This window comes from Panthera uncia, chromosome A2 (genome assembly GCF_023721935.1).
Source record: "Panthera uncia isolate 11264 chromosome A2, Puncia_PCG_1.0, whole genome shotgun sequence".
In the NCBI taxonomy this organism is placed as follows: domain Eukaryota; kingdom Metazoa; phylum Chordata; class Mammalia; order Carnivora; family Felidae; genus Panthera; species Panthera uncia.
This window is the reverse complement of record NC_064816.1, coordinates 154,312,589-154,332,448: the sequence shown is the minus strand read 5'-3', so window position 1 is coordinate 154,332,448 and position 19,860 is coordinate 154,312,589. Positions and strand designations below refer to the sequence as shown.

Sequence of the window (19,860 nt, the reverse complement as noted above, 5' to 3'; positions counted from 1 at the left end):
ACACTTAACCGACTGAGTCACCCACGCACTTCTACAATTACAAGTTTTCTAAAGTAGATGCTCTAAGAAAAAGGAGCCGGGGGCCTGGAGTCGGGAAGAAGGCCGTCTGAAGGTTAGTCAGGCTGAGGGGAAGCTTCAGGTTTTCTTGTTCAATCCCTAAGATAGAACCTGGTTAATGACAATGTCCTCTTAATAGAAGAATTACTCGTCTGAATCCCCTCAGGCCTGAGTGTGGGTAGAGAATCAAAATTCAACCACTCATGATTATTAGGTGTACAATAAATCGCCACTTAAAAACTCAGTCTCCATTCATTCTTTCCTGCTTTTCTACCCTAGAGTCCACCTCTGCCTTTCACATCAATATTGTATTAGTCGGGTATTTACTGATTATAACGCAAATAACATGTAAATTGACCATAGAACGAAATTGCCCAAGTTTTCCGTACGTGGACTTCCTACCATTGACGATAGATATAGAACAGTTCAAATCACACACGCGCATACACTGGTTAGGTCAATTCTAATGTGGAGAGATCGAGAAGGATGATAACATTATAGGCACTTCAAAATTAAATTCTTTGAGTCAAAAGAGTTAATTGGAACAATTGATAGTGCTCTCTGTTTTGTTTTGTTTTGTTTGTAAAAATGTTTTCCATTGGGAGATTCTGCAAAGGCAGAATGACACATTATGTTATCAAACAATTTTATTGCAAGAATCATGTTGAAATTTCAAAGATAATTTCATTTGAAAAATTAGTGTAGAGCTGAGATTTCAAACAAAATTCTGTTATAAATTGCTTGCTTTATTTTCTCTAGACAAAGTCCTAATGGACTCTCTTTTTCATTTAGTTATGTCACATTGTTTTCTATGACTTGTGAATTCACTTTAATGGACTTTCCCCCCAGACTTTACCATCAGTATCTTATACACACATGCCTACTTTCTGGCCTCAGCTTTCCACGTCAAACTTCACATCTCCATCCCGCACTGTCATTTCTCCCCAACCTAAAAAAGTGTGTCTCATTTTGGTGCAGTGAATTGATGCTTTACCAATAAATCTACTGTACTTTCTGGTTTGGTTCTCCCGAAATGTGTGTAGTTCTTCAAAAAAAGAGAAATTCCTGACTTCATTTGGTGGCCCCTCCAAATCCTGACCTATGAAACATATAGCATAATCTCGGTCCTAGAAAAAAAATGATATATTTGTAACTAATGGTTTTTAAATAATGACAGAAGAAAAGATACTGCTTGTGTGACCTTTTAGAAATATGAAGTTACAGAGAAGTCACTAGTATCCCAACATTGGAAGAAAACCACGTATGAACAGGACATTATTTCTCTGAGATAATCATCACTGCCCCCTCCAACTATAATCATGGTACCTTGGTCCTCTGCCCTCACCCTCACAAAGGCTGTCATCCAGAAATTAGGAGACCCTTGATAGCTTCCCACACAAACTGTATGTGCTGTTCTCTGACCATCCAATTCTTCACACATACCCCACTTCCCATCTCCTTGATCATAAATCAGATCCCCTGAGATCCCACCTCCAATTCCAAGAGAGTCACTGTCCAGCCTCTGAACTATATATACGTTTCAGACCTCACAATTAACCCTCACAAAGTACCCGACACGCAGAGAGTAACTAATCAATGTATTTGTTCAACAGATATCTGTAAAAACAAGAGAGAAACACAGTACATCCTTTGCAAGAACAAAAATAAGAGCCGGGGCAGGTTGGTGAGAAGAGCTGATTTCAGAAGACATGAAAATAACAGAACAAATAACACAGATACTACATGTCCGGCAGCAATGCATTTTAGTTCCTTCTTTCTCTGTGATGAAATCTGTCCTCTGTTTAAAATTCTTACTGTGTGTGTGTGTAGGGAGGAGTGGGCGGGAGTGGGAAGGGTTATTTCTGGTGATATTTTAAACCACATCATGCACAGCATGGACAGTCACGTAAGAAAGTCGTGGTCTAAATCCACCTGCTGCATTGAAAAAACAAGAATTCTCCAATGGTGGGAGTTTAAATCAACAATTACTTAAACGTTTTGTTAATCTATGAGCTACCCAAGTATTAGGAATGAGGGGTCTGGAACAATTTCTCATAGGTCAGAATATTGGGAAAAAGCAATTAGTATTGGTAAGTAAAATACAAATGTTATGTTGGAGGAGCTGTGAATAAAGAATGTTCCCCTTTGAAATAAAGATAATTCAAACGTGGTTAAAATGTGTTTTCCCCCTGACAATACTCCTGAGGTAAACAGAGACGCTGAATCCTGTGCCTAGCTATCACATTTGCTAAAATAATAAAGACAGTATTCTTAAGACCATCATTTAAGTACAAGAAAGAACTTCCCTCCACCTTTTATACCTAGAGTTCTTTTAAGATAGATGTTAAGCCTTCTGGCCATTCTCTCCTAACGTGCATACAATGGATCTGACAGTTATTTTGATATGTTTGGGATGCATTCGTGCCTCCCAGCTAAGCATGCACTATTCAATTTGGAGGCTTTAAATAAGCTCTCAGGATGTTTGAGAGCTAATTAAAACTTCATTATGAGTACAACAGCCACACCACATTACTGGCTTGATAAGAAACCCAATAACTGGCAATGTCTGTGTAGTCTTTCAACCGACACTTAGAATTAAGTCGCATGGTGCCCACTGCCCCCTAGAATCTCTTTTTTAACAAGAACACAAAATGTAAGCATGGACCGTGGCGCTGACTTATGTTAAAGGACAGGCAGAGCCTGGATTCTGTCACATATTTTCAACATGCTAAACTTTTCTTTACAGCAAGAAAAATAATTATATCTGAAACACATATTTTCCAAGATTTACTTTTGGGGGAGGGTGTATATATAATTACCCTTTTTTTCTTGTGATATCTGTTTTCATACAGATGGATGGCATATCTTCCAACGAAGAATTCAATTTATAAAAAAATGAATCCAATAATTTAACCTGTCCAAAAGGGAAGACAGATAAGCACTAATATAATTAACTCTCTTTTTTCTATTGATAAATCCTTAAAGTTATTTTTTTAATATAAGTTACCATCCTCCCATCAGCCAGCATGGCTTCCAGGCAATTTTCACGCAGACATCCTGTAGTGTATTATAGGAATGTCAAGGAACTTTAATATTATCTAGAACAAAACATAATTAGTAAGGAAATTCTTTGGGGAACAGCTAATGCAATGTATCAAGTTGCAAAGCAAAAGGCTTACAGTTCTGTGTTACTTGTTTAAACTTATTTACGCTGATAAAACATATTAGAAGCAAAATATCCTACCTTTTTTTCCAGTTTCTCCATGTAAACAGATTACTGTCAATGACTTTGGATAATATTCAATTAAAATATAAGTTTTATTAATTATGACAAAATGATAATGTTGCTATCTGATTGAAAAGCTACTTTCTTGCAAATGAGAATATCAGAGGTTAAAGGTTGAAGTAATTGTCGTGGAAACAGATAACCTACAAAAAGGATGACAGCAAATAAGAAAATACTTCTTAGACAGTGTCCCTCAATTCTCCTCTCAAAACACAGCAACTTATTTGATTGTGCCCAAGATACAGTAACTTTTCTTATCTGTAACTATTCATATTAGCCCATCTTTGATGATCAAGTTAAAGTGGCTATTTATGAAGTGGCATGAATAAACAAAATTAATAAGTAACATTTAAATGCCCCTAGGAATTCTTATTAAATATTTCCAATATCTTCAATCAAAAGGTACTTAACCCATCACATATACATAAAATCACTCCTGAAATGCCTTGTTAATAGATGTGCCCTGTTGACAAATTTTACAATTCATTTCAAGCCCTTTCATATACAAATCTTTAAAATGAATGAGTCTACCTACTCACATATATTTACCAAGATATGTATAACCTACCAATATGTGAAAATTATGCTTTTCTTAATCTTTCCCCCAACCCCCTCTATTGAATACATAATACAGCTGTATTTGGCATTATTTTTATCCCCAAATCCGAGTACCTACTACAGCCTAGAAAGCTCCTATTTTAATGAAGTAGATGAGGAAAGTTATAATTCTTGAGAGCATTAGAACAGTAAAAATATTAATATGCTTGTTTTTAAATAAAAATTACTGTAGCTATTATTAATCATGATTCCTTTTATTGACACAATGTCAAAAATACTCATTGTCTATCTCTGAGAATCTTTTTCATATTCTCAGAAAAAATACGTAGAAACTTAAAATTATGACTTATTGCAGAACATTTAATGCATGTCCCTTTAAGTTTGTTTGAGTGAGGAATGAGCAGTCTTTGTTTTCCACACGGGGATTAAAAAAGGATTATAAAATAAGCTTTTTTTAAAAAAAATTGAACATATAAATGTATTAATAGTAAGCGAAAGTCCTGCTTAAAACCATTTTCTCAATGCTTAAGAGCTTCCCCTGTATCATTCTAGATTTTTATATGCATCTAGAGATAAAATAATTTATGTTTAAATAATCATATATAATGCATAGGATATTGCAACTTTCTTTTTTCCCCATTTTATTATTTTTTTAAATTTTGTTAATGTTTATTCATTTTTGAGAGAAAGAGAGAGACAGAGCATGAGCAGGGAGGGGCAGAGAGAGAGGGAGACACAGAATCGGAAGCAGGCTCCAGGCTCTGGGCTGTCGGCACAGAGCCCCACCCACACAGGGCTTGAACTCACCAACCATGAGCTCACGACCTGAACTGAAGCCAGAGGCTTAACCAACTGAGCCACCCAGGCACCCCTCCCATTTTCTTTCTTTATTTTTATTTTATAGTTAAAATACAGTGTTGTATCAGGAAATTTTCTTTTTCTACCTGAGGCTATATCGAGGTCATGTTTCTATTGCAGTATATATATATATATATATATATATATATATATATATATATATTTCTTATGTATTTGCAGCAGCTATATTGTTTTCCACCATATGAGTATACTGTCATGTCGCAAACTTTTGCTGATGGACAATAGTTTCTAACTCTGCTCTATTACAAATAATGTTTCGTGAACATTTATGAAGACATCTGTAAGCCAGTACATGGATTTCTGTAAATTATATTTCCCAAAATTATACAGCATAAATATAGTGCTTTAGTATATATGGTTATATAGTATGTACATATGTATATGTGTACAGATATATACTACATGTAGTATATATAGCTATATAATATAAAGGGCATAAATGAACTATTTCATAGTTACACAGTGAAACATACTCAAGATTTCAACTTTTGTTTCTTCTTTAGCCAAATGCTGTAGGTAGGCCCAATGATACGTAGTCATGGAACTGACTGTCCATGACAAACAAATGAGATAGCATTACGTGTTATTTTCTTTCATATTTTTCTTTCTTTTACATTTTGGTTATTAACTTTGAGAAATGTGTGGCAATGTTAATACTATTGCTAATTGTTTTTTTTTTTTTAACTTGGCACTACAAAATTAGTGTCAATCAATCATAAATTAGTATTTACTTTGTTATGGGCAAGAATTAAACTATGAATATGTTCCTTTATAATCTCCCCAATATTATGCACTATCATGCACTGAACCATGAAAAAACAATTAAAAGGAAAATTATTCTGGAAAACAATGGAAAATATTATTTAATTATGAGGGAACATATAGAACTAGCTAACATTGAGGATTTGGAATCCTCATTTCCAATGGAAAATGTTACTTTCATCTTAGACTTTCCTCGAATCTGTATGTGGACTTCAGACACATCCGCCTGAAGCCACACCGATTTTTTATCGTTAAGAAAGTAAAACAGGTACATGGGAGACCATCAGGGGAAAACACTACAATTCTATGAAAAGCACTAACATCGGTAGGTAAGTAGATTGTGCTATTATGTTAGGACAGCACCTCAGAATGGTAACAGAAATGGGTGAATTTTCTCAGAATAATATATATAATAATACAAACTATATACGCTATATAAGAAATACAAGGAGAATAATGTGCCATTTTGAGCCCTCTGACAAACCAACGCTGAGGCAGTATTAATTACGCAAGAGTTGTTTTTAGAGGAAAGGGGTCATTGTTCATCTGCAAGGCTTTTGCCAGGTTTATACCTTGTGAATGCACCTTCTCAGTCTGCGGTTTGTTCTTTCATTTGGTTAATAATGGCATGTGAAGAATAGACAATTCAATTTTCATGTATTATTACCAGTTTTTCTTTTACTGCTACTCCTTTTTGTGTCCTAATACATTGTTGACTATTCCAAGGTTGTGAATATTTTCTACGTATTCTTCGACAAGTTGAAAAACAATAGCTCCAGTGTTTAGGTGCAAGATGCATTTTCAATTCATTTTTATATACAGTGTGAAGTAAGGGTCAATGTGAATTTTCTCCATGTGAATATCATCATCCCAACACCATTTGTTGAAAAGACTGTTCTCCTCCACTTTGAATTATATTGGTGGCTTTCTTAAAACTCAATTATTCATATATGTGTGGTCTATTTATAGTTTTGTACTCTCCATATACATACATACATATATGCATACTAACTGGGGAAATGTATCACGTTCATTGATTGAAAGACACACTATTGTTAATTTGTCCATTCTCTGCAAATTGATCTATAGATACAATGTGTTTTCTATCATATTTCTAGCTGGGCTTTTTGGAGTATTTTTTAGATAAATTTACAAGATGACCTAAAAAAGTTTTTCACAACAGTTTTGTGTATTATAGGTTTTATACAGTTACAAGAAAATTTTAAATCATCTTGTAAATTGTAAAAGCCCTGCTAGAATTATGATAGAGAATATACTGTATCTATAGATCAATTTGCACAGAATGGACAAATTAATAATAGTGTGTCCTTCCATCAATGAATATATTTCCCCACTTAGACATACTTTGATTTGACACAGAAATATTTTTCAATTTTATGTGTATAAAGTGAGCAATATTTTATTATATTTGACTATTAGTATTTTTTAAGTCTGATGGTATTTTAAATAGTATTACTTTTATAATTATAGTTTCCAAATGTTTGATGCTAGCAACTGAAATTGAATATTTTTTATTAATCTTGCTCGCATCCTGTTACCTTACTAAATTCACTCATTACCTAAACTGATGTTTTTTAAAGATTGAGTAGAAATTTCCAAATGAATAATCATATTATTTATAAATACAGACAAATCTAATTCTTCTTCCCCAATCTTTATGCTTCTTTTTATTCTTGTTGATTGGCTATCATCTTCAGTGCAACACTGAATTACATGGTGACAACGTATCCTTTCCTTGTTTGCAAATCAAAGGGAAAACATTGTCTGTTATCATTAAATACTGCATTAGTCATAGGTTTTCATGGATGCCCATTATCATTTTGAGATCATTTTCTTCCCTTCCTTTTTTTTAGTTGTTTTTTTTTTTTGGTTGTCAAATGATTGTATATTGAAATAATTTCCCTTGTAGTTCTTTTTTTAAAGAGCTCTTTTTTTTCTTTTGAATTTATTTATTTACTTTGAGAGAAAGAGAGAGGGGGAGAGCAGGAGCAGGGGAGAGGCAGGGAAAGAGAATCTCAAGCAGGCTCCTCACTATCTGTGTAGAACCCGATGTGGGGCTTGATCTAAGGAACCGAGAGAGAGAGGTCATGGCTGAGATCAAGAGTCAGATGCTTAACTGACTGAGCCACCCAGGCGCCCCTCCTTTGTAGTTTTTAACTGGCTGGGCATTCAACTGCACCATTATTGATGTCATCTATGATGTCATGAGGGTGGTGGCCATCCACACAGATTGGGCAGTCCCCAGGATCTTTTTAATGGTTCCGGAGAGTTCTCTAGCTAAAGATCTGTGCCACATTTGTAAGACAATGCTGACAATCTCATCAAAAGTGGTATTTCCACTGTGCTTCAAGTTTTTCTGCTTCTTTCTGTCTCTTGGTTGTTCCTTGAGGGCTCTGATAATCTGGGCAGATGCAGAAAGAACCACTTCAGTCTGGGCCTGTCTGTTCTGAATGGTCAGTTTCACTCTAATCTTCATACCCTTCCAATCACCGGTTGCCTTGAGGATGTCATCACCAAACTTTTGTGGAGACAGACCCAGGGGCTGATCTTTGGGGCCAGGAAGATGTGGCACTGACTTTGCCACCTGTGCACCTCAGGTGTATGACTTTGATCTTGATGTGGTCAAACTTAGGCGGCATGGTAGAGGCAGCTGGTGTTGATGGATCTGGAATCGGGACGACAAAACATAGTTGTACGCTCGCTTCCTCTGAGCCAAAAGCCAAAAGCCACTTTTTGTTGAGAGTTGTTTAATCATTAGTGGATATTGGATTTAGTCAAATGTTGTTTTTGTTTCTGTTATTGTTTTGCATCTATTGAGATAATCATATGCAGTGATCTGCATTGGTTGACTTTTTATATTGAACCAATCACACTTTCCTTAGATAAACCTCACTTAGTCATAATGTATTATCTCTATGTAAGTATTGTTGGATTTAAATTTCTAATTAATTTTTGTGTCTGTATTCATTATAAACACTGATATGTACTGTTCTTGTAATTTTTATCTTTCATAAATATTCTAAGTTTCTATACTCTTAATGAGGAGTGTCAGGGCATTGAATGGCATTATATATTAAGAAAGGTACACATCTTAAAATGTGTAATACTAACTACCGAAAACGTTATCTACATTCGAGAACAAAAAACGGAATAAGAAAACACTATGACTTAATAAAAACCTCAAGTCAATAATAAAGAGGGCAGAAAAAGAGGAAGACAAAAAAGCATTGAAAAGACCTTGATAAACATAAGCTTTTGGACATTCTGCTTAAGGTGGGCCTTGTATCTTGAATTAGTGTTCCCATTCTTCAATAGTTAACTCCTTTTTCCTTAATTAGTCTGCAAGGAAATGCCAGCAAGCATTTTGTCTTCAAACTGTCTTTAGAAACCCCAAATTGCCTAGCTCAGTATTTGGGAAATGGTATGTACTCAGGAATGCTTCTTTGTTTCTTCTCAAGGTTAAATACTTGGTTGGTGAATTTCTTGTAACAGGGGAGGAAAGCAAACAGCATATTCTCTCATTAGGATTATATGTATTATATATTTTCATCCAAGTCTGATAATTCTTCCCTTAATTAGCCATCAGTGACTTTTATTGAATCACATTCTGTATTTAATTAGTATTTCTGAATTGAAGCTATTCTCATTTTACAAGTTAACTGCAGAAATACCTTGTGGACATTTGACTAATATTTTAATTAAGGCATAGAGTCATATGAAAGACATACTTCTTATCTTGGAGAATTGTCACCTATTGATAAATATTAAAGTTTTTAGTAGTATGATTATGTAGTGGTAAATAAAGATTGTAAGCAAGTAATTATCTAATACTTTAATGAAACTCCTCCTTTTACTTTATTTTCTTGTGTTGTTTATACCTCTATGTGAGCAAAACAAATCACTGTTCAGTACAGTCATAAATCCTTTCTACTGAAAGATATGTTTAAAGGTTTGACTATGTGGATTTTTTTGGTCATTGCTTTTCTTTGAAATCCAGGTTCACTGTTGAGTTTACACTTTCACAAAACTACTGATCTAAAGAAGGATTTTTCAAGTTATCAAATAATTATTTTTCACAAAAAATATATTAAGCAGGACTCCTTAGTGAATTAATACATTCACCAATTATTTCCATATTTAAGACCACTGTCTGAGACCATATACATTCAATACAATAGCAAATAAGTGATAATCTGCATGCATTAAAGTTTACTCAAGCACAAGAGTGACTATAACACTGGCTTATTTCTGAGTCTCTTTTAGACAATGTAGTAACTGGAGGCACTGGAAGGACCACACTATTCCCCAGAGTCTCTGCTATGACGCCGTACCATGGAGAGCCATGTGGATAGGGCCATGTTTGCGTACATGGCTCTACTCAAGTGTAAGCATGTGAATGTATGTGTATGTTTCATAGAGTTCTGAATTCCTAGCCAAGTTAAGTTGAAGAAAATCTTCAGATAAAAAATGAAAATAGCATCTGATTAATAGCATCTGCTTTAGTCTTTGAAGGCTCTCTTTAAAGTCTTTGATAGACTGCCAACCAACATCATGTGTTTCCCCCAGGGTACAAATACAAATATTAGGAATAAATATTGTCCTTATTCATAAGGAATTCGAATGCGTTGCATGGTGAGTGTTACTATTTTTGGAAAAGATTCCCAGATTTCATGGGGCATTTGAGAACTATTAATAAAATAAGAAATCATTTGTTACTGTTTCTTCAAGGGATTACGCATGATGATGCAAAAGATGGCAAAATACACAATCTTTTCATTTTTGTTTTAATTAGGAAAGACTCAAATGTCATAGCTTCTCTAATGCTACAAAATCTGAACATATTTGAAATTTAGCATAAGATTTAATTACATAATTCATTCAATATATCAAATGCATCATTATTTAATTCTCAAAATACAAAATTAATTATAATGGAATAAAAGGCTTTAATGTGAGTGAATAATGTAAAGAATTGGCAGAGGGGAAACTTCTGGCTTCTAATATCTTATCACTAACCATGGACCTTGCACCAAATCAATTATTTTACCATTATTTTTCCCAATATACAAACAGATAAAATGGGTGTGTTAGCCACTATCCACAGGCGGATGTTTCAAAGGATGAATAATTAAAAGAGTTCACAAGTTCCTTTTAATTAGAATGGTTACGCAATTGCCAACAAATAGTAACCCCTTTATTCAAAATTGAATGTCCAGAGGTTAATTGATTTGCCAAGGTCTCAAGCATTATCAGCATACATCTAAATTCAGATGGCTAAATCCATTTATCTTTTAAATATTCATGAGGCACCAAAGTTCCAAAATCCAGTAAATTATGTAAAAGTATTTATTCTTTGTTTGGTCAGATATAATTTCATTTTTTTAGCCATTTCATGTAGGTAAGTGAAGCAATGTAATACATCCCTGATTACCTTGGTAGAGAAGAAATATGAAGTTCATGTTTTAAAAGTCTCACTGAATGTTGATATTCTTCTGATTATAGTTTTTAAACTAGGAGAGGATTTTCATTTAATTACCTAATGCTTAAAGAGAGACTGACAATCTCCAGGTGTCAGGAATTTAGGCTTAATTAGAATAATACTAATAGCAGTGATTTTAATACATTAGTATAATACTTTATTCTTTACTAAAGACTTTCTGTCAATTTTATCAAGTAAGGCAATTTCATAAAATTGTTGTACTTAAGAAAGCATCTCACTGTAAGATGATTTTTACATTTTTGAGTTTTAATATACATTTAAGAAAATGAGAGATTAAGGAAAATGTGAAAATAAAGTGGCTATTCATATAATGCAAAAGTAAGCAAATAAAGAAGTTCAGCCCACTATTTTCCTATTTTATGAGTGTTGTATCAATGGTAAGTGTGAGAGCTGCGGGTCAGTAAGAAAAGGTACGAAAACAAGCTGATATGCATCATGGTTATTTAATCTTGTCATTCAGAGGTTTTTATTATTCTGGGGCTAATACTATTCTTGAGACCCTGGTGTGTGTGTGTGTGTGTGTGTGTGTGTGTGTGTGTGTGTGTGTGTATTAGCAGATGGGACTGACAATACCACAATGATAATAACAAATTATTTTTCTTGTTTCAAGAGATATTTTTGTGTTTTTTTCTTTTTTTTGAAGATTTTTTTTTTAATTTTTAAGTAATCTTTACACCCAACGTGGGGCTTGAACCTACGACTGCAAGATCAAGAGTCACATGTTCCACTGACTGAGCCAGCTAGGCATCCCCAAGAGATATTTTTCATTTGTTTAAACAAATACTCTAAATGAACTTAGGTGTTTGAGTTTAGAAAATTTATTTAAAACTAATATAGCTGATAAATAAATGTTTATACATTTAATATATATTTATACATTATCTTTTCTCTTCAATCTTCATAGGATGACTAGAAGACAAAAAAAAAAAGAAAGAAGACAAATATCTTTCAGATAAATATGCTCCTACGTAGTTTATGCACTTATTGGAATATAGAAAGTTCTAGAACTTTCCTAAAACCAAATAGTATGTGTACAGTGCCTGACAAATGGGAGGATCTCTATAAAATGGAAATGGCCTTGTTTCCAGTCCATGAACTCTATTACCCTTAGATTCTTTTCACCGGTTCTCCTCTTAGTCTAACAAACACATTCAACTTTTCTCCTAATTTATAAAAAAAGAAAGAAAGAAGTAAACCAACCCCCCCTAGCCTCCTCTTGACTACCCCTGTCTTCTCCCCTATGCTTCTGTCTCCTGAGGGATTTCTCTTGCTCTTCCCACCCCTCTTTCATACCACCCCCAACTATTTTTTAAAGTAATTTTATAATCACATTTTTATTCTGATTAGCTGTAATCTTCATGAGGGTAGAGAATATATTTCTTTTATTGGCCATTGTTAATAATATCCTCTGTATGGTAAGAGTGAATTTGGCAAATATTTGCTGAATAAATGAGCTCTCACCATGTACTTGTGTTTATGTGACTTTCTCAAGCATTGTTTTATTTAAAAATCTATTTTACATTTTGGGAGATACACATCTCTAAAGGTAATCTCAAGTCTCAATTTATTACAGTCATTGAAGTTCCTCCTCTCTTGTACGCTGGTTTTCCTAGTATTTTTGACTAAATTTTTAAATATTTTGTTTTATTTGTGTTTTGCATGTTTTCTTAGCCTGTCAATTGAATTTAGATGCTTCTCTTTAATTTCTCATTGGCTCCCTCTTCTCTATTTATTCGGTGAGTGACCACATGCAATTTTTTCCTCTTCATTGATCATTCATGGTTTATGGCTTCTGTATCTCTACTTTCAGCCCCGATCTTTTCCCAGAGCTTGAGAATCCAATTTCTACCTGCCTGCTATGCACTTCCCCTAGATTATCTACTTTCAGTTCAGACCTGTGGACTCTCATCTTTTCATTCATGTCCTCTCTACATGAGAAGTTGCACATTTTGGTTGGTTTCCATCCAGCCCCCTCTTCTGTTTTTCTTGCCATCCTCTGTCTCAGGCTCTTAGTATTATCCCACAAGTTATTTCTTCATTCACTCTGATTCTGACTAGTAACTGCTTCTATGTTTTTCATGTTTCAAAGCTATAAGAGAGAGAAAAAAGCCTCTCTTCTAAGAATATACCTAGAATTTAGCTTAGAGAGTCTCATTGGTAGAAATAGTGAAAGTAATGATGGGCTTCAAATATAAATATTTATATTCCTTAAACTATTTGCATACATTTGGAACTTTGTTTATATTTACCTTTGCAAACACTCACTCTATGAATATGTACATAGTTTAATTAAAAATGTATTGGGCGGAGGGCACCTGGGTGGCTCAGTTGGTTAAGCTTTGGCTTTGGCTCAGGTCATGAGCTTTGGCTCAGGTCATGATCTCACAGTCTATAGGTTCAAGCTGCAGGTAGGGCTCTGTGCTGACAGCTCAGAGTCTGGATCCTGCTTCAGATTCTGTGTCTCCCTCTCTCTCTCTCTACTACTACTCTCCTGCTCTCTCTGTGTCTCTCTCAAAAATAAATAAACATTAAAATTTTTTAAAAAATTTATTTGTGGGGGGCACCTGGGTGGTTCAGTTGATTTAAGCATCCAACTCTTGATTTTGGCTCTGGTCATGATCTCACAGCTGGGCTCTGTGCTGACAGTGCAGAGCCTGCTTGAGATTCTCTCTCTCCTTCTCTCTCTGCCTCTTCTCCATTCTTGTGCACACGCTCTCTCTCTCTCTCTCTCAAAATAAAAAAAAAAAAACCCAAAAACATTAAAAAACGTATTTTGGTTAAAAAAAGTAAAAGTGATTGAAGAAGGCAGGCCTTAAAGACTTAGCACCCATGCCTCGTGGAGGTGAGACCTGAAGACAACGTTTACAATTTCATATGGTAATAATTACTTTAAACTGTAGATAAAAGATACTCATGTCTTAAAAGAGCTTTGAGGAGTTGCTGGGAGGGAAAACTTTTCTCAATTTCCCATTCTGTGTGATAGGCAGTGGCTGGTGGTGGTTGCCTGGAGATATATGCTGAAATAGCTGTGAGGTTACCTCCAGGCTCAGTGGGAAAGACTGTGGTAATCAAACAGTAATATCTATATGGGCTATATTCTTCTATATTCTGCATTCTTCACAGGGCTGTGAAGAACGGTTCAGTGTGGTAACACTTTACTTGTTCAAACTAAGCTTTTTCAGGTTTCCATGTGCTACTTTATCTTGACATTTGGTAAATATTCACTGTAATAGTACTAATTATAATTTTATAGCTGTGGCTCTGTCTCCATTTGCCCTGAACTGTCCATTTTCTTGATTTTCACTTGTCCTTTTAAAATTTTCTCTTATGTTACATATTTTTGCAGAAGGAGCATATACCAAATACTGCCATTAACCATCATTCCATCTAGTTAATCTCAGGTTAATTCAATTATGATCCAACTATAGAATCATATTCATTCATTCTCATTCTCCTTCCCCCTCCCCCAATGATATTATTAATTCTGATATTCCAAACTCCTTTGATGTCTTTCTTATTAATGACACAGTTTGTCAATATTCTTTGAGGACAGGAGAATTACTTCTGGGTTCATCAACTAAAAACTAAAGCTCAGCAACATGAAAATGTTTGAATTACATTTATATAAGTTTAATTGCTTTTACCTCTTTACTTACAAGTTTATTTGCACCTTCAAGGAGCTAAAGAAAATTTCTAAAAATACTCTTTTTATTCTAAGAACATTCTTTATATTCTTTTTCAAAGTCTAAGGATAATTTTTAATAAGTTCAAAAAGAGGCAAATGTATTTGTAAAATATAGTAGATAAATTATATAGGGACATATACAGGTGTGATAGAAAGATGAAGTTGAATCCTATGAATATGTCAGCGTGTAGAGCAAGCTTGATCAAATATAGGCAATTTCACGGAATGCAACCTAGTAAAACATTAAAGAAATGTTATATATAGAATTCAGGATAGTGCTTATCACTGGGATGGAAAAGGTGATGTGACTTGGAAACTCTTCAAGTATATTCTATGCTTATTCTTAACCTGGTAATGGGTATGTATGTTTTACTATTTAAAAACTATACATACATTTTATTTGGCACTTCATCTATGATGTTTTAGCAAGTAAAGGTGTAAGGTCTTTAATATTACAAAATATAAATATATTCTCCCATGTTCTTTTAATATTTATGTCATATATCTCAGACTTTAGAGTATATCAGAAACTTACAGACTATTTATTTATAAACTCATCCTTTGGGATGCCTCCCCAGTGATTGATTCAATGTCATCAGTTCTCAAAGTCAGCAGATGAATGGATAAAGAAGATGTGAGATTATATATAATGGAATATTACTCAGCCATCAAAAAATGAAATCTTGCTATTGGCTATGATGTGGATGGAGCTAGAGAGTATTATGCTAACCAAGCAAAATAAGTCAGTCAAAGACAAATACCATATGATTTCACTCATGTATGGAATTTAAGAAACAAATGAACATGGGGATAAAAAGAGAGGCAAACCCAGAAACGGACTCTTAACTGTAGAGAACAAACTGATGGTTACAGGAGGGGAAATCGGGGCATAGATTAACTAGGTGATGGGTATTAAGGAGGGCACTTGCTGTGGTGAGCACCGGGTGCTGTATATAAGTGATGAATCACTAAATTCTACACCTGAAACTAACATTTTACCATATGATAACTGGCATTTAAATACAATTTTGGAGAAAAAGAAGAAAAAAAGAAAACTTGTCTCTAATATTCTCCAGCAAGAAAGGGAGATGTGTTTCATTACAGAGACTTCAGAGGTAGGGAATGTACAAGGATGAGAGAAGAGGGATTCACTCAGTTCATGAAGTGGCTTCATTCTAGGACTGGTAGTGGCAGCAGATTTAGGTGTCATACTCAATCATGATGCCCAAAGATAGAAAACTGACTGTCTTTTTCCCTGGGCCATTTGATAATTGATCTTTCCATGACCTCATCCAGAAGATATCCCCTTAAGTGTCATGACTGAGAAGAGGATCATATGCACTTTCTTCATCTAATTACTGATGTGGGGAAACGACTGATATGAAAGCCTTAGACTGACCATCTAGAATTAATTCTTGTTGTGTAGTCAGCTGTCATAACCATTATAAGCACTTACTACAAGGCCTGACATATTGTGAGACTCAAAAACATCTAACTGGTATCATGGTTTTTCATATCTTGCTTATATTCATAAGTTTTATAATCCTTTTGAATGCACATAGTTTTACCCTGCTTCAACATTTGTGTTTTATCTTCAGTTTTTCTGGTCTGGGAAATTCAATCAAATCATTAATTATCGAATAGGCAGGGTAATGGATGTCTGTCTTTTTTCTGACACCCTATTTGCTTTAATCCTTTCTCACAGATTTATTGTTAAGAATGTATCTGAGTTTTTACTTATCTCTTTATTTAACTCCCCTTGCAGTATGTCTCACTCTTCTCAGGTGGGGTCCACACAGAGAAACACGGTTGAGTAAAATTGATGAAATGACTTAAGTCTTAACCTCTTGGTTGCATAATTAGGGCTCTTGGGCAAAACTTGATAAAGTGTTCTCATGCAGAAAACAGTGTTTCTGTAGAGGAGCTCTGAGCGTGAATAAGACAGGAGAAAAAAGTTGGTAGCATTAGGGCCCATCACTTTTCCACAAGTACAAAAGTGTGGGGCCATCGGAAAGTATCTTTCTGGATGTGTGTATTAGGGGAGAATGACAGAGCTCTCCCAGGATAACCAAGGGAGTGCCATTCATTGTGAGGAGAGGAGGTATCGTGTCAGCACCACAACTGGAGGACAGCTCCCTGCCAGCTGCCCTGATGCTCTCTGGTGCAGAATTTCCTCCCCTGACATCCACATAACACCTGCACAGATGGATAGCCAAAAATACTCTTTGTCTTTTCAAATTACCTTCCCTGAGGAACTGGAAATTCCTCAGTTCAAGAAATATATGAGTTTCTCAAGGCTTAGTACTAAACATTTCTCATCTCTATTCTCTTTCACTGGTTCCCAGATTTTAAATATCATCTACATGTTCATGACTCTCAAATTTATGTATCTAGTCCAGACTACACACTAGTTATAAACTCTTTCACCTGGACATTTCTTAGGGAGAGACAACCATCCACCAAAATTCATCTTGTCCCTTCCCTTGTATAAGGTTATAGCTGGGAAGTGGCTGACTAGCCAGGCCTACATTTCCAAGCACACCTCTTTATCTGGATATGGCCATATGACTAACCCTCACAGTGGAATGTTAAAGTGGGTGATGTTATTACTTCCTGCCCAATGCCTTTAAGAAATAGGCTTGTTTTTCCTACTTTCTATCTTCTTCTAAGCAACTAAGATGGAACCCAAGATAAACCTTGGATGTTACATCTTGATAGTAATAATCTCCAAGGTATGACAGAACTGACATGAGTCTCTGAGTGACTGGTTGGAAGAGACCTACCCGCACTTGCCAGGGAGGTCTTACAAATATCTCAAACTGAAAAAACTCCATGCTTGATTACTCCCTACTCTTCTTCCACTCTTTCCCATTGAAGAAAATAATAAAAATCATGGTCACTTATTACATACTGACTACAATTCTGGAAAGATGCTAGGTGCATTAAATATATTTATTCATTTTTCCTTACAATAACCCTATGAGAGTATTGTTTTTAATCCAAAAAGATATCAAGCAATATACCAAAGGTCAATCAGAAAGTAAGTATCAATGGCAGAATCAAATCCATGCATACTGTTCTTCTCCATTTCACTCTACTGCCTCTGTTTGATTCAAGGGCAATTTTTTTAAGCAGCGAATATACTATTTAAAAAATAGTTGGAGGAGTTGGAGTCAAAAGAAAATATGCATAGGATATAATAAGCTTAGAAGTAAAATTGTTACACAGAAATATTTACCATAGGCTAAACAATGCTGTGGAGGATGATAAAAATATATATAATGTTTAGCTACCCAACTGGTCCCTAAATTACTTAGTAGATGAGATAAAGAAAGAAAATGAATTCACAGTATTAATACACTTGCCTAAATGAGTAAATGAAAACTACCCTTTCAACTGTTTAGGGTACTAATAGCATAGAGAATATTTTTCATTTATTATATTATTTTGAACTATGTTCTTTAGCAGATTTCCACAAATAAAGTATTTAACAGATTTCAAAATATGCAAACTACAGTAATTTCTATGCACACATTTAGGAGGAAGCCAAAACTATACTGGTTAGCAAATGAATCTCTGATTACCTGGAGTGAACCAGAAATGAAGTTAGAGTATAGAGCGGTATGAATATATACCACACTTTCCTCTAAATCGTTCACAAAGATATTTCTTACACTTGAGGTTTGAAAATGATTTGGAAAGAGATAGCTTGAGATAGATTTCTCTGACTAAACTCTGGATTGTAAACATTGTATTTTGCCATTTACATGTACACCCATACACACACACAGATCGGTTGGATGGATGGATGGATAGATAGATGATAGACACACATAGTCATTTAAAGTCAACCCAGAAGACAAAGTTGAAGTCCCCTAAATAAAATCAACATGCTAACCCCAATATTAGCCTTAAAAGAATAACAGCACCTCAACATAACAATGACTGAATAAAATGGCAATCCTGGGCTGAAATCATCTTTTGTAAATAGTCTTGATTCTATTACAATAATCATTTAGGAAATATTTAGTTTCTACTGGGTATTAGGGACTGTTATAGATACCTAGCATGTACTGGTTTAAAAACAAAATTCTAATTTATGCAGAGTTAAAATTCTAGACAGACAAAACAAATAAAAGAAATATGTAAGTAAATTATATGCTACAATGAAAATCCGTAATTGCTATGAATTTTTTCAAAGAGCAGAGAAAGGGTGACCATGAAGACTTTGAGTGTAAGTGTGTGTAGACTACAGTATTAAATACAGTGGACAGGATAGGCTTTGTTGAGAAGGTAACACTTCTTCAAGTACATGAACAGAGGTGAGAGTTAGTCAAGGGGATATCCGAAGAAAGAATACTCTAGCTAGAGGAAATATCCAGTGCAAAAGCCTTAACATTCCAGGCTCAGCGTGCCTGTATCTGAGTAAATAATGATGGCAGTAGTAGTTGAGATAAAAGAAGTAACAGGGAATAGGACCTATAGGTCCTTTGAGGCAGCCGTAAGGATATAGGCTTTTACTCTGCATAAAGTGGTAAACACTTACAGGGTTCTGAGCTGTAGTTACATGATCTGATTTCTATTTTAAAAGGAGAATTGTGGCTGTTCTGTTGCCATTGGCATATATGGGTTCAGGGATGTAAACAGAGAGATCTGTTTAAGTTCTTAAAACCATTCAAGAAATGGCTGGTGTTTCAGACCAGAGAGGTGATAAGCAGTTGTATTTTGGATACATTTTCAAAGTTGAGAAACGGGATGTTCGAATGGATATGAGAATGTGAGATAAAGTGGAGTCAATGATAATTTGCACCAATCACTCAAAATGGTGGAGTAGAAAGTAACTGAAATGGAGAAAAGAAATACCTGAAAAAGAAAGACTGATTGGGATCTCCAAGGAAATGAGTGCCTGTAGGTGGAAAGAAAGGAAGACCAAAGACTGAGTCTTAGAGTATTTCAACAGTTAAGAAAAAGGTCCTGGTTGTAAAGAAAAGTCAACACGGAAGACTAACAAAGAAGAAGAAATTAAGTAGGAGGAAACCCAAAAGAATGTGGTGCCCCGGAATCAAATAAAAAAGTGTATTATGGAGGACATGCTCCACTCTGTTAAATTGT

At 34.8% G+C, this 19,860-nt stretch overlaps 1 protein-coding gene and 1 pseudogene across 1 annotated transcript in view; both read right to left on the bottom strand.

The window, feature by feature from the left end:
• CNTNAP2 (contactin associated protein 2) overlaps positions 1-19,860 on the bottom strand; it is a 1,963,583-nt gene that overhangs the window by 1,275,026 nt on the left and 668,697 nt on the right. The gene's annotated exons all lie outside the window — the stretch shown is intronic.
• On the bottom strand, positions 6,863-12,263 carry LOC125930936 (60S ribosomal protein L12-like; annotated as a pseudogene).